At 36.6% G+C, this 14,508-nt stretch overlaps 1 protein-coding gene and 1 pseudogene across 1 annotated transcript in view; both read left to right on the top strand.

Moving 5' to 3' along the window:
* RAB2A (RAB2A, member RAS oncogene family) overlaps positions 1–14,508 on the top strand; it is an 89,781-nt gene that overhangs the window by 60,726 nt on the left and 14,547 nt on the right. The gene's annotated exons all lie outside the window — the stretch shown is intronic.
* On the top strand, positions 3–5,782 carry LOC144381856 (high mobility group protein B1-like; annotated as a pseudogene).

The following is a 14,508-nucleotide window of genomic DNA, read 5'->3' as shown; positions in this document are numbered from 1 at the left end:
TAAGAGGCCCTTCTAAATGTTCATCATCTTCTCACTTAATTGAAATGTATTGTATACTTTCATATTCACTTATTGATACATCTTCCATAAGCTTTTTAGTCTTTGAATATCATAGAGTAGGAAAATTTCTTCTGTTTGAAATGCCTTGCCTTGTAACATTCATCTTAAATCAGATTCTTAAATAATATTCTGAGCCTTCTCTTGAAGCCAAAATTCTTTAACACATCTTTGCATATATTTATCCTAGAGGGAAAAAATGAACACTAATGAAATTTGGAAATGTATCAAGATACTAAACATTTGTAGCTATTTTTTCTACTTTTGCTTAAATAGGGAAGGTATTACATTATTTCTTTGTAACATTATACAAAGTGTGGGAATTCTGCCATCTTTAATAAAATTTAAAGTATCTCAGTTATTTCCATTGATCAGCCTGAACTGCTACAAGTTTTCTGAACACATCATGTTCTTTTTATGCTTTCTGTATTTGGATATGGTATTTATATACTATACATAGATGAGTAGATAATTATCTCTAAGGTAAAAGTATTGCTACAGTCTATTTTGTAAAAGGCAGGAAAGATGCTAAAAAAATAAGTAGTTTGCCTAGAGTAATGCTGTACTTCCCACCTTCTGGATAAGTATCTTAGCAGCAAAAAAAGGGAATCTAGAAAATAAATGATTTTAAAATGTCATTTTTCTAAGGATAGCAGAGAATAAGATGTTAGGCAGCAGCTAACACCATGCCTTTAACATAGTAAACAGTGAGTAAATTTTTATTAAGAATATACTTGGGGCTCTTCTAATTAACTTTTGAACCTAGAAATTGACTACAGTAATTCAACAGCATTGGTATATTCACTGGAAAATTCTAAAGTATGATATTATACTTATCTATACTTGATGAGGTGCTCATCATTTCCTACAGCCACCAGTTAATGCTTTACTTATTGCCAGTAACTACAATTTGATAACATACAAGAGTACTATTGCACTTTGCACAGTGAACCCAGAGAGAAATTTGTTCTCTTTGTTCAACTTAAAATAGACAGGTCAAGCTGCCTGTTTCAGAGAGGTGTTGTATTTGGAAACCATAATAGCCAATGTGTTGTGAGGATTTCAAGACCTCTGAAACATATCCTTATGGATTATTATTGATTTTCTTATTGATTTTGAGAACCCTAAGGCCAAAATTGAATACATTTTGATTTAAAAAAACTCATACCATGAGGCGCCTGGCCGGCTCAGTCAGAAGAACATACAACTCTTGGTCTCCGGGTTGTGAGTTCGAGCCCTATGTTGGGTGTAGAGATGACTTAAATAAATAAAACTTAAAAAGAAAAAAAAAAAACATACCATGAAGTCAAATGACAAAACATCAAATACTAGAAAGTAATCATAGATTTCTAGTTCTGTTTCTGATGCCTTTGTGTTCATTTTCTTTATTCTTAACTAGTAACAGTAGGTATTTGTAAGCAGCAAATTACTATTCTCATTTGCTGAACACTTAAATAAATTCCATTAATGTTTTGGCAGCACTTATTACAGAAATTCTGTTTTAATAATAAAAATAATTGTTTAAATTTGATCTGGGCAGGAATTTCCTATACTCATGAGAGAACTTAATTATGTAAATTAATTTGCTTCTCAGAAACCAAGGATATTAAGAAATAATCTTTTTTAATTCCATTTTTAAAAGATTCATAGACAAGCATTACATAATATAATCATCCATGAGATTTTACCTAAAAGCTAAAAATATTTCATGATCAAGTATTTTGAGAAGGTGGAGGACCATTTTGTGATCCACAAAGGGCAAAATCAAATCTGAATCTCTACATGACTTAGGAACTGATTGAGCATGAAAGCAATAACCAAAGGGCTTCAGCATCTAGAAGAAGGGAGTAGACTTCCTTTCACCTCTTCCACCTGCCAAGTACAGCTAGAACTCTGAATATTGTATGTAAAACAATTGCAAGAAGACTGAAAGGCAGAGGGAAGAAGGTTGACCAGCTTAGAGGCCTTGGGGTCTGAGGAAGGTGACACAGCAGTGATTTCCCTTGGTTTTCTTCAGATTGGGTTCTAGAGAAACTGGCAATCCAGAAAAGCCAGCAGGTGCAGGTGGAAAAAAGAAGCCTACTTTCTAGCCAAAGGACCAGGAAAGCCTAGCAAGACAGAAAGCTTTTAGAAAATAACCATTCTACTATGGCCAAACAAGGCAGAAAAAATTATGGTGCTGCTTCTACCATCAGCTTACTTTAATGAGGTTTTCCCGTACTCATCATTTTCTTGTGGGATTGGTGTCAGAGAAAGCCAGCAAAAGTATAGGTTTAAGTAAGATCCAGAGTCTCATAACACAGTACCCAAAATGTCCAGATATCATTATAAAATCGCTCTTCATACCCAGAACCAGAAAGATCTCAAACTGAATGGAAAAAAAAAAAAATCAATAGATGCTAATAGCAAGATGACAGAGATGTTAGAACTGACAAAGATTTTCTAGGCAACCATCATAAAAATGCCTCAACAAACAATTAGCATTGCCGGGCACCTGGGTGGCTCAGACGGTTAAGTGTCTGCCTTCGGCTCAGGTCATCCCAGGGTCCTGGGATCAAGCCCCACGTGGTCTCCCTGCTGACCGGGGAGCCTGCTTCTCCCTCTCCCTCTGCCTGCCGCTCCCCCTGCTTGTACTCTCTCTCTGTGTCAAATAAAAAATTAAAAATCTTAAAAAAAAAAAAAAATTAGCATTCTTGAAACAAGTGAAAAGTAGTCTCAGCAAAAGTAATACAAGTAAGAAGAACCAGATAGAAATTTTAGAACAAAAAATATAATTAACATAAAAAAGGCTCAGTGGATGGGGTCAACAGCAGAATGAAGGGGACAAAGGAAAGAAATAGTGAACTGGTTGATAGAAAAATAGAAATTACTCAGTCTATACTACAGAGAGAAAATAGACTGGGAAAAAAAATGAGCAGTGCGTCAGGGACCTGTGGAACCATAACACAAACTCTAACATTGTGTTATCAGATTCCTAGAAGGAAAGCAGAACGAAGATGGCTCTAAAATACTCAATGACCAAAAACTTGCCAAGTGTGGCAGAAGACATAAACCTAGATTTAAGAGGCTGAGCTAACTCCAAACAGGATAAAACCCAGATAAATCCATGCCACGCCAAACTTCTGTCCATGGTCAAATCTCTGAAAGCTAAAGACAAAGGAAAAATTACAAGAGCAGTAAGAAACTTACCAATTCAAATGACAGCAGTTTCTCATCAGAAACAGTGGCGGTCAGAAAGAAATACACAGCAATTTCAAGAGCTGAAAGAGAATAATTTTCAGGATGGTAGAACTAGCAAAAATACCTTTCAAGAATGAAGAAAAGTGAAAACATTATCAGGATGAAAGAAAGCTAAGAACTTATTAATAGCAGATCTACAAAACAATGGCTAATAGAAGTTATCTAACAGAAATGAAATAAAAGAAAGAATCTTTGAAGGAACACCAGTAACCAAAAGTATGGATAATTACGATAGATTTTTCTTAAAACATTTTAAGTCTTACAAATTATGTTTGACAAATGAAGCAGAACAATAATGTCTAATGTGTTCTTGATGTAGGTACATGAAATACCATGGTGAAGAAGGGGATATCAGGGGAGGTAAGGGTACTGTAATATACTATACTTCACCTGATTTGGTAAAATTGACAACACTGGTAGACTGTGATTAAGTTTTTTATATATATATATTAAGTCTTATGTATATAAATGCAATACCTGGAGTAACTACTAAAAAATATACAAAGAGATACACTAATAAACAATAGGTAAATCAGTATGAAACTTTTAAAAAGGTTCAAATTAACCCTCAGAAAGGTAAGAAAAAGAAAACCAAAGCCAGCCACAAAAAACAAAGTGGCAGATGTAAGCCCTCACATTGCAATAATGACATGAAATGTACATGATCTAAATACACAAATCAAAAAAAATTGGCAGAGAGGATTAAAAAACATGACCCAACTATATGGGTGTCTATAAGAAACTCACTTCAAATATAATGATACAGGCAAGTTGAAAAGAAAATTATTGGAAAAGATATATCATACAAACATTAATCAGAAGAAAGCAAGAGTGGCTCTATTTATATCAAATAAAGTAGACTTAAGAGCAAAGAAAATTGCCAGAGACAGAGTGGGACATTATATGAGTCTGCCAGGAAGACATAGCAATCCTAAATATGTATATATCAAACAATAGAGCTGCAAGATATGTGAAGCAAAAACCAATAGAAATCTGGAACTAAACTAAACAGTGGAATTAAACTAGAAATCAGTAATAGTCTCCAATTATGATTATGGATTTGTCTATTTCTCCTTTCAGTTCTATTAGTCTGGTTATCAATAAGCGATAACTGGGAAAAAAATCTCCAAAGACTTGGAAACTAAACAACACACTTCTCTGTGTCTAGCAGACATCTTAAAGGAAACTTAAAAATACACTGAACAAATAATTAAACATGGGCAAAGGAGATCCTAAGAAGCCGAGAGGCAAAATGTCATCATACGCATTCTTTGTGCAAACTTGCCAAGAGGAGCACAAGAAGAAGCACCCAGATGGCTTCAGTCAACTTCTCAGAGTTTTCTAAGAAGTGCTCAGAAAGGTGGAAGACCATGTCTGCTAAAGAGAAAGGAAAATTTGAAGACATGGCAAAGGCAGACAAGGCCTGTTATGAAAGAGAAATGAAAACTTACATCCCCCCTAAAGGGGAAACAAAAAAGAAGTTCAGGGATCCCAATGCACCCTCCTTCGGCCTTTTTCTTGTTTTGTTCTGAGTATCGCCCAAAAATCAAAGGAGAACATCCTGGCCTATCCAGTGGTGATGTTGCAAAGAAATTGGGAGAGATGTGGAATAACACTGCTACAGATGACAAGCAGCCTTATGAAAAGAAGGCTGCTAAGCTGAAGGAAAAATATGAAAAGGATATTGCTGCATACCGAGCTAAAGGAAAGCCTGATGCGGCAAAAAAGGGAGTTGTCAAGGCTGAAAAGAGCAAGAAAAGGAAGAGGGGCGCCTGGGTGGCTCAGTCGTTAAGCGTCTGCCTTCGACTCAGGTCATGATCCCAGGGTCCTGGGATCGAGCCCCACGTCGGGCTCCCTGCTCAGTGGGAAGCCTGCTTCTCCCTCTCTCTCTGCCTCTCCCCCTGCCTCTCCCACTACGTGTGCTCTCTCTCTGTATCTCAAATGAATAAATAAAATCTTTAAGAAAAAAAAAAAAGAAGGAAGAGGAGGAAGATGAAGATGAAGAAGATGAGGAGGAGGAGTATGAGAAGATGAAGATGATGATAATGATGAATCAGTTGGTTCTAGCGCAGTTTTTTTTTTCTTGTCTATAAAGCATTTAACCCCCCTGTACACAACTCACTCCTTTTAAAGAAAAAAATTGAAATGTAAGGCTGTGTAAGATTTGTTTTTAAACTGTACAGTGTCTTTCTTTGTATAGTTAACACACTACTGAATGTGTCTTTAGATAGCCCTGTCCTGGTGGTATTTTCAGTAGCCACTAACCTTGCCTGGTACAGTATGGGGGTTGTAAATTGGCATGGAAATTTAAAGCAGATTCTTGTTGGTGCACAGCACAAATTAGTTATATATGGGGATGGTAGTTTTTCATCTTCAGTTGTCTCTGATGCAGCTTCTACGAAATAATTGTTGTTCTGTTAACTGAATACCACTCTGTAATTGCAAAAAAAAAAAAAAGTTGCAGCTGTTCTGTTGACATTCTGAATGCTTCTAAGTAAATACAATATTTTTTATTAGAAAAAAAAAAACAAAACACTGAACTGGGCCAGGGTGGCTCAGTCGTTGGGCGTCTGCCTTCGGCTGGGGTTGTGATCCCGGAGTCCTGGATTCGAGCCCAGCGTAGGGCTCTGTGCTCCAGGGGAGGCCTGCTTCTCCCTCTCCCACTCCCCCTGCTTGTGTTCCCTCTCTCGCTGTCTCTCTCTCTGTCAAATAAATAAATAAAATCTTTTTAAAAAAAAATATTGAACTGAATGAAAATGAAACTATAGCATATCAGAAAGTAACAGGTAATTCAGGTACAGAGAGGGAAATGTATAGCATTAAATGCATACAATAGAATAGAAGTCTCAAAGCAAGAATCTTAGCTCCCACCTCAGAAACCCAAAGCAAATAGAAGAAATAATAAAGGTAAGAGCAGAAATCAGTGAAATTGAAAACAGGAAAATTATGATAGAGAAAATGAATGAAATACTGTGTTTTTTCAAGGTCATTAAAACTGAGAAACCTCTATCAAGATTGACCAAAGAGAGAAGGCAGAGATTACCAATATCAGGAACAAAACAGAACATAAAACTACAGATCTTGCAGACATCAAAGGAACAATACATAAATATAATAAATTACATAAAATGGACAAAAAAAACACAGACTACTACAACTCACCTAATGTGAGATAGATTATTATTTTTTTTTAATTTGACTCTTTTTTTTTTTTAAAGGTTTTATTTATTTGTCAGAGAAAGAGAGAGACTGAGCACAAGCAGGGGGAGCGGCAGGCAGGGGAAGAAGCAAACTCCCTTCTGAGCAGGGAGCCCGATGCGGTACTCGATTCCAGGACCCTGGGATCATGACCTGAGCCAAAGGCAGATGCTTAACCAACTGAGCCACCCAAGTGTCCCTGAGATAGATTATTTGAATAGTCCTATATAATTATGAAGGAAATTTGAATTCATAATTTTAAAATTCCCTAAAAGGAAATCTCTCTGTCCAGATGGTTTCACTGGAGAATTCTACCAAACATACAATCATTCATTCATTTATTTTTTTCTAAACATTTAAAGAAAGAATGAACACCAATTCTACAGCATCTTTTCCAAAAAAAAAAAAAAGAAGAAGAAGAAATGGGACATTTCCCTATTTATTTTATGAAGCTTATATTACACTGATAACCAAAACCAAAGAAAGTACCAAAAAAAAGTACAGACTGATACCTCTTATTATGTATAAGCAGAATTCCTTAACAGAGTATCAACAAATAGAATTTCAACAATATATGAAATCATACCCATGTACATGCATAAAGTATATATATCGTGGCCAAATGGAATTTATTCCAGGGATGCAAGGCTGGTTCAGTATTTGAAAACCAGTCGATATAATCTCCATTTTAATTAGGTGAAGAAATAAAACCACATTGTAGCAATCAATGCAGAAAAAGCATTTGACAAAATTTAACACCTGTACGTGTTTTAAAACTTAAAAAAAAGGAATTGAAGAATACTTCCTCAGCTCGTTAGAAAGCATCTACAAGGGTGCCTGGGTGGCTCAGTCGTTGAGCGTCTGCCTTTGGCTCAGGTCATGATTCCAAGGTCCTGGGATCGAGTCCTGCATCGGGCTCCCTGCTCCGCGGGAAGCCTGCTTCTCCCTCTCCAGCTCCCCTTGCTTGTGTTTCCTCTCTGGCTGTCTCTCTCCCTGTCAAATAAATAAAATATTTTTTTAAAAAAAGCATCTACAAAACAACCCACAGCTAACATTACACTTATGATGAAAGGCTAAATGCTTTTAGTCCTTGATCAGGAACAAGGCAAGGATATCTGCTCTCACCATTATTTAAGATATTGGTGGAAGTTCTAGTTAGTGCAATAAAGTAGGAAAGGGAAATAAAGGCAGACAACTCAGGAAGAAATAAAACTTTTTGTGACTGACATGATTGTCTCTAGGAAATCCCAAGGAATTTACACACACACACACAAAAACTAGTTAATAAATGAGTTCAAGAAAATTACAGGATACAGGGTGCCTGGGTGGCTCAGTCCTTAAGTGTCTGCCTTCGGCTCAGGTCATGATCCCAGGGTCCTGAGATTGAGCCCCACATCAGGCTCCTTGCTCCGTGGGAAGCCTGCTTCTCCCTCTCCCACTCCCCCTGCTTGTGTTCCCTCTCTCAGTGTGTCTCTTTCTGTCAAATAAATAAATAAAATCTTAAAAAAAAAAATTACAGGATACAAGACAAATATATAAAAATCTATTATATATATGGGGCTCCTGGCTGGCTCAGTCAGTAGAGTATGTGACTCTTGATCTCAGAGTTGTGAGTTTGAGCCCCATGTTGGGCACAGAGTTTACTTTTTAAAAAAATCTATTGTATTTGTGTATATAGCAATGAACACCAAAATTTAAAATACAATACCATCTATAATCACACAAAAAGAAAATGAAATACCTAGGTATAAATCTAAAAATAACATACAGAACAGGACATATATGCTAAAAACTGCAAAATGCTAATGAAAGAAAGATATAAATAAATGAAGAGATATACAATGTTCATTGTTTGGAGTACTCAATCTAATAAAGATGTCACTTCTTCACAGATTGATAGGTTTAACCCAATACCTATCAAAGTTCCAGTAAGATTTTTGGTAGCTATCTGACAGTATTATTATAAAATATAGATAGAGGGGCAAAGGACCTGGAATAGCTAAAACAATTTTGAAAAAGAATAAAGTAGGGGAATCACTCTTTGATTTCAAGCCTTAACGTAGACTGTGTGATATCAGTAAAGGAATAGATACTTAACAGCAGTGGGACAGAATAGAGAAACAATAAATAGACCCACACAGATATGCCCAAATAATTTAACAGAGGTGCAGAAACAACTCATAGAGGAAGATAAGCATTTCAGTAAATGGTGCTCCAGCAATTGGACATTCATAGACAAAATAAATGAACCTGAGTCTCACACCTTATACAAAAACTAAAAACAGATCATGGAGTTAAATATAAAACATTTAGCTATTTATCTTTTGGGGGGGGGAGGAGAAAGTCTTCAGGATGTAGTGATAGACATGCTTGTCACTAAAAGCATGATCCATAAAAGGAAAAATTGATAAGTTTGCCTTTTCAAACTTTTGCTCTATGAATGAGCCTGGTAAAAAGATGAAAATGCAGGCTACAGACTGGGAGAAAATACTTGTAAACCAAATACCAACAAAGGACTAGTATCTAGAATAAAAAACTCGCAAAACTCAATAGTTTAAAAAAAAAAATCAATCCAATTAGAAAGCGGGCAAAAGACATGACCAGAGATTTCATCAAAAAGGACATATAAGAGGCATATAAGCACTCGAAAAGATACTCAACATCAACCAGCTGTTAGGAAAATGCAACTTAAGACCTCCATGAGATATCACTATACGTCCGTCAGAATGGCTAAAATTAAAAAAAGTGACAACACCAAATGCTGGCAAGGATATGGAGAAACTAGATCACTCATACATTGCTGGTGGGAATGTAAAATGATAGGGCCACTCTAGAAACAGTTTGACAGTTTCTTTAAAAACTGTACATTCAGGGACACCTAACTGGCTCAGTCAGTAGCGCATGCAACTCTTGACCTCGGGGTCATGAGTTCAGGCCCCACGTTTGGGGTGGAGTTTACATAATAAATAAAATGTTAAAAAAAAAAAGGAAAGAGAGAAACTAGACATTCACCTACCATGCTACCTAGCAGTTGCACGTCTGAGCATTTATCCCAGAGAAACAAAGATTTCTGTTTACCCAGAAACCAGTACACAGATGTTCATAGCATCTTTATTCACAATATGGCCAAACAGTGAAAACAACCTAGATGTCCTACGGATGAATAGTTCGACAAAGTTACATAGTACATCCACACTACGGAATACTACTCAACAGTAAAAAGGGATGAACTATTGATACATGCAACAACCTAGATGAGTCTCCAGAAAACTGTGCTTAGTGAATAAAGTCAAACCCAAAAGATTGCATACCATATGGTTCTATTTGTGACTTTCTTGAAATGACAAAATTAGAGAAATGGAGAACAGGTTAGTCATGGCCAGGTTTAAGAGGGGGTGTCAGAGTGGAAGGAAAGTGGGTATGTTTATAAAAAGACCAACACGAGGGATCCTTATAATGAAATGTTCTGTATCACTTATCAACATTTTGATTGTAACAATGTGCTATACGTTTCCAAGATACTACCATTAGAGGAAACCAGGTAAAGGTTACACAAGATCTCTCTGTATTCTCTCTTAAACCTGCATGTGAATCTATAGTTACCTCAGAAAGTTTGATCAGAACACAATAATAATAATAACCACACACAAACAACTTTAAAGTTAACCTGTTGTTAAAAATCACAGTGGCAATTTTTTTTTAAATTAAAGATTAAGAAGCCTCACAGTTGTATTATAATGAAATACCAGTGTGAGAGTATGGAGCATAGTTATAAAACCTTAAGTGATATTTTTTGAATTTACAAAGAACACAATTTCTTTTTCAAAATATTAAGTTACTAATTTTTTTTTAAGTATGGCTCTTTGGTGAGTCTCTGTCACATTTTTGCACAAAGCAAATTTTTTTTTTTTTTTACAACAACCGGGTTTTTCCATGCTGAATATTATGTGTTTTAGCTTATGCCTAACAAATAATAAAGTCATTGTTGAGATTTTTATTATGCATACATAGACTTTCTTAGTAAGATTGTTCAGAAGTAACTGAAGAAAATTATACTAATATTCATAAAAGAGACAGCTGAGCTATATAGAATAAGAAAGACCTGGTTGGAAGATAATAATGAGTTTTATGTGGAGCAAAGTAACTAAGGGAAGAACTCCAAAATTGGGCAAAACATGAGATGTTTTGCACTTTCATAAATAATCTAGTATTTTTTTTTAAACAAACTGACTTCATTCATGACCTTTGTGCATGTCAGACGTTAAAACCCAATTAAGTACATCATTAAGTAATGAGCATTTATATGACAGTATATGTTTATGCATTAGTTTATTTTTCTACATCACCCATATTAAAGCATTTTGGTCAGTTCACAGTAAGGTTGGTGGTGCTATTTTAAATCAATTTAAATAGTTGTCACCACTTAAAGTAAAAAGGTAAATCCATATATCTACCATCTATCATCTGGCTTCAGAAGTTATCACCATTTTGATGATGTTTTTTATTATGTCCTCTTTTTTTTTTTTAAAGGAAATTCCAGAAATATTTTACCTATAAATATTTCAGTGGCAGTAATTTAAAAAACATATAACCATGATACATTGTCCTATACTGTACTCACCTTTGTGATGATGTGAGACAGTACAATGCCTGTGTTATAAGATGAAATGAGGTGCATGACGTAGGCATTGTGGTGTAGCGTTAGGCCGCTCTTGACCTAACTGTACATCAGAAGGAGGATCATCTGCTTGTGGAGCATGGTTGACCGAGGGTAATAGAAACCATGGAAAGCAGAACCATGGATAAGGGGGACTACTGTATGTTAAAAGATAGAATGATTTATACAGAGCCAGTGTCCTGATCATGGACCATTTGACTAAAAGTTCTTTTTAGAAATTTAAACCTAGGGGCACCTGGGTGGACCAGTCGGTTAAGCATCTGCCTTTGGCTCAGGTCATGATCCCAGTGTCCTGGGATTGAGCCCTGCAGCGGGCTCCTTGCTCAGCTGGGAGTCTGCTGCTCCCCCTGCTGTGCGCACGCGTGCTCACTTTCTCCCTCTCTCTGACAAATAAATGGAATCTTAAAAAAAAAAAAAAATTTTTTTAAACTACATCATTATTCATTAAGGTTAAACCTGATGGAGTGATGATTCCTTTCTGTTTATTAACTAGACCTGTTGCCTTTTGCTGTTATGCTGCAATCTGTTTTTATATTTTAATCAAGATCTAGTTACTATAGTGCAAGTAGAGACCATGAAGTTTTTTAACTCTTATACTTCCCTGGAAGAGATTGGTTAATTTGCAGCATCAGATGACAGCATTTTTCCAACATTAGTTGAATTGTTGCTGGAAGTAAGTTTATTATTAGTCCATGGATTTACTACTCAGTTAAATGATTTCATCTATGAAGGATCTTTTGAGGGGAAGAACAGCCAAACTGGTGTTAGAGAAAAATGCATAGGATAGCTCCCCACAACAAAGAATCGGTGTAAATATCAGTAGTATCGCGGTTGAAAAACACTGAGCCAGAATAACAGGATACAGTTAAAATCAGTGAAGTGAAGCACCAACAACTCTGTGTCATACATGCATCCTCTTTATTCATTTAGAAGTAGGTGGGATGGTGTATGATGATCTTCAAAATGCTTTATTTCAGAGGGCCTGGGTGGCTCAGTTGGTTAAGCGTCTGCCTTCGCCTCAGGTCATGAGGCCCCATGTCGGGCTCCCTGCTCAGGGGGGAGTTTTCTTGTCCTTCTACCCCTCCCCCCACCAATCATGCTCTTTCTCGCTTGTGCTCTCTCTCTCAAATAAATAAAATCTTCTTTAAAAATGCTTTATTTCAGAAGCGCCTGGGTGGCTTAGTTGATTAAGTATCCGACTTTTGATTTCAACTCAGGTCATGATCTCAGGGTCGTGAGATTGAGTCCCACATCAGGCTCCGTACTGGGCATGAGCCTGCCTGGGATTCTCGCTCTCCCTTTCCCTCTGCCCCTCCTCCCTCAAAAAAATATTTTTCAAATTATTTTCTAGAGAGCATAAAAATAAAATACCTTAAAAATAAAATTCCTCAGGGCGCCTGGGTGGCTCAGTTGGTTAAGCGACTGCCTTCGGCTCAGGTCATGATCCTGGAGTCCCTGGATCGAGTCCCGCATCGGGCTCCCTGCTCGGCAGGGAGTCTGCTTCTCCCTCTGACCCTCCCCCCTCTCCTGTGCTCTCTCTCATTCTCTCTCTCTCAAATAAATAAATAAAATCTTTTAAAAATAAATAAATAAATAAAAATTAAAAATAAAATAAAATTCCTCAGACAAGATCTACTATTTATAAAATCATATATAACATTAATACCACACACATATAAACATTTATTATCTACACACAAACAGAAAGCTTTCTCCATGTAAAACCTCTCTGTTAGCAAACTACTATAGTATACAACTACTGTGTTTAAGTATATTGGTTTCCAAACTGTAAGTTACAATTTCTGAGTTACAAGTTATAATAAAGGAATTCATCCTTCCTGTGAAGTAGATTTTAGTCACTTCATAATACAACTTCGGATAGCTCTAAACGTGCTATTATAATTTGTCCTTTTTGTTATTCACTGAGGAAATACACCCATAAATGTGATAGTAGAAATACACCCCGGAGTTCATCCCCTAAATGTCAATGAAATCAGAAAGCCAATTTCAACCAAAATAGTCTTGTCTATATGGTATTCCCACGGTAATAGGAGACCAGAACTTAATTCTTTACATTTTCAGTTTCTAGTACTGATTTTTTAAACATGATACTTGGGTGCTATACACATATATTTGAGTTCATAGCATATGGAGGGAAAAACCCATTTAGTTGCGTATGGTTTATTCAAGTAATATTTACACTGAGTATACAGAGCATTTATAGTGTCATTACATTTTAGGAAAATGAGATTTAGGCTTATCTCTGGCTGACAAAAAAGAAAAAAATTACTTTGACCTCCATTTTACTGAAGATTTTGCTGATAGGAAAATTAAGAATCAGCTATGTGACTGGCAGTAAATATTTTTGAATATTAGTTTTGATTTCTGTTTTCAACTGAGACCTGAAGGTCATTGAGGACACCAAGATATCATGTGTACCTGGTAACTGTCCTGGCTCCTCATGGAAACACCTCCTCAGCTGCCACCCTCTGGCAGATCATTCTAGAACCACAGCTTTGTTTAGTGTCCTACTCCCCGGTGTCCCAGGAAAATCTGGTCTCTGTGGTCTGCCCTGTGACAAACTGAGGCGTTGGTATGAAGGTTACATACAAGAAGCTCCTTCTGTCACTCGAATCCAGTGATGTGCACATATGTGGTGTCCGCATTTAGAAGAGTGTCTCATAAGTGGAAAATTTATTTCAGAAGAATTTTCAGGTGATTAAAACATGCCAAGTACCTGAAATAATGCTGTTGTATATTTGTATGGCACGTTGTCAGAAGTTCTTTCACATTTGTTATCCCCTTTCTATTGTGCCATACAGTAGAGAATAGCAGTATTGAAGACTATCCTATCCTTCTTTGAGGAGCATTAATTAAAATGAGCACCTCTATGGACACCTGGGTGGCGCAGTCGGTTAAGCATCTGCCTTCAGCCCAGGTCATGATCCCGGGGTCCAGGGATCGGGTGCTGCGTCAGGCTCCCTGCTCAGCAGGGAGTCTCCTTCTTCTTCCACCTCTGTCACTCCCCCTGCTTGTGCTCTCTCTCTCTGCTCTCAAATAAATAAAATCTTTTTAAAAAATAAAATAATAAAATGATCACCTCTGCATAGGGTTCCATGGTCAGACGTGTTTAGGAGGAGCTGGTGTGTATCTCCCTTGTAGAAAACCAGAATTCACAATAGTTTATTAGTTTCTGAGAACCCCCGTTAAGAAGCTTGTTCAGTTTTATTTAACCTAGAGGTTTCCAGTGTGATTTAACCATTCTCCCCCCAAAAATGGGATAGGGGATATATAATATCTGAAAGAAGAACGTCTTTTTTATTTTGCTTATTCTC

This window comes from Halichoerus grypus, chromosome 5, assembly GCF_964656455.1.
Source record: "Halichoerus grypus chromosome 5, mHalGry1.hap1.1, whole genome shotgun sequence".
Classification (NCBI taxonomy): Eukaryota; Metazoa; Chordata; class Mammalia; order Carnivora; family Phocidae; genus Halichoerus; species Halichoerus grypus.
This window is presented reverse-complemented; position numbering and strand designations above follow the sequence as displayed.